The 1,520-nt window shown below is 44.1% G+C and overlaps 1 non-coding gene across 1 annotated transcript; it reads right to left on the bottom strand.

The window, feature by feature from the left end:
* Positions 1–257: 257 nt before the first annotated feature.
* On the bottom strand, positions 258–360 carry LOC121154551. Its single transcript, XR_005883550.1, has one exon. It is a non-coding gene; the product is annotated as a U6 spliceosomal RNA (small nuclear RNA).
* Between the last annotated feature and the right edge of the window lie 1,160 nt (positions 361–1,520).

Genomic DNA, 1,520 nt, shown 5'->3' with positions numbered 1-1,520 from the left:
TCAACAGCAGGAAGAAGACATTGAAAATGATCAACAACATGAAGTTAAATAACATGCCACTGTTTGACCAATGTGTCACTGAAGAGATGAAAAAAAAATCAAAAACCTTCTTTGAGGCAAACGATGCTACTCTGTGCCCTGTGAGTCAATGAAGAAATTAAGAAGAAAAAACTTTTGTGAATGAATGAAAATAAAAACAAAAATATGAACCCCCCTTGATATGTAGCAAAAACAGTATTGAAAGAGCTATTGATCTTAAAAATATAGAACGTTTCGCGAATTCACACGTCATCCTTACGCAGGGACTATGCTGATGTTCCCACTACCGTTTCAGATTTAGTCTGTCCGCTGCCAAAGCGGGCACGAGCCAACTCTGTGAGGATTGTGCCAGGGTAATACTCTTTTGCTTTTTGCTCAGAGAATTTTTTTTTCTTTCTTGTGCAATTAAATTTGCTTTATAATGGTGAGAATGATTTTAATTTGCATATTTAAATTTCCATTTTTTAGTCAATGTTCTGAAATATGTCTCCTTGATCAATCACTCTGAGGTTTAAACAGTTTCTTCGTATGATCATAATCATAAGAGAGATTCCTTATTGTGAGTCATTTTTATCCTAGTTGTCATATGTAGCTCTACAGAAAGTAAGAAAAATGAAAACTCTTTCTGATTTTTGTTCTCTCTCTCGCTCCCTTTTTCTCTGTAACTTTGCCTTTCAAATACATGAAATCTTACAATAAAATGGAAAACTTAGGAGGATGTTAATTTAGCACACAGCCTTGGATGCTGTAGGCCACAGGGGGGCTGGCTCTAGCTGCACGGGGTCCCTTGGTGGAGTTACAAGAGGAGAGAGAAGGGCCCAGCACGGTGGCGCAAGTGGTTAAGGTCCTCGCCTTGCACGCCCCGGGATCCCATATGGGCGCCTGTTCTAATCCCGGCAGCCCCACTTCCCATCCAGCTCCCTGCCTGTGGCCCGGGAAAGCAGTCGAGGACAGCCCAAGGCTTTGGGAACCTGCACCTGTGTGGGAGACCCGGAAGAGGCTCCTGGCTTCGGATCAGCACAGCATCGGCCGTTGTGCTCACTTGGGGAGTGAATCATCGGACGGAAGATCTTCCTCTCTATCTCTCCTCTCTGTATATCTGACTTTCCAATAAAAATAAAATCTCTAAAAAAAAAAAAAGAGGAGAGAGAAGTAGCCACTGTCCATGAGGTGCGCAAGGAAGTAGCGAGGTTCCGGGTCAGGTTCTGTCTTCTAGAATAAGCCTTTCTCATGAGCACTGACTCACTGCCACGGGGCGTGCCCCAGTAACCCTGCACTGGACTTGTCTCCCAGAGTTCCAGCACTTCAGGGCGCCACACTGGAGACCAAGCCTCCAGCACCGGAGCCTTCTTGTTTCTCTTAAAAATTCATTTTGTTTCGAGCTGATGCCTTGGCTCAATAGGCTGATCCTCCATCTTCAAGCATCAGTATCTTATATGGACACCAGTTAGTGTCCTGGTGGTTCCACTTCCCATCCAGAT

The sequence above is a fragment of the Ochotona curzoniae genome, unplaced genomic scaffold, assembly GCF_017591425.1.
Source record: "Ochotona curzoniae isolate NIBS_2020 unplaced genomic scaffold, NIBS_Ocur_1.0 contig_1, whole genome shotgun sequence".
In the NCBI taxonomy this organism is placed as follows: Eukaryota; Metazoa; Chordata; class Mammalia; order Lagomorpha; family Ochotonidae; genus Ochotona; species Ochotona curzoniae.
This window is presented reverse-complemented; position numbering and strand designations above follow the sequence as displayed.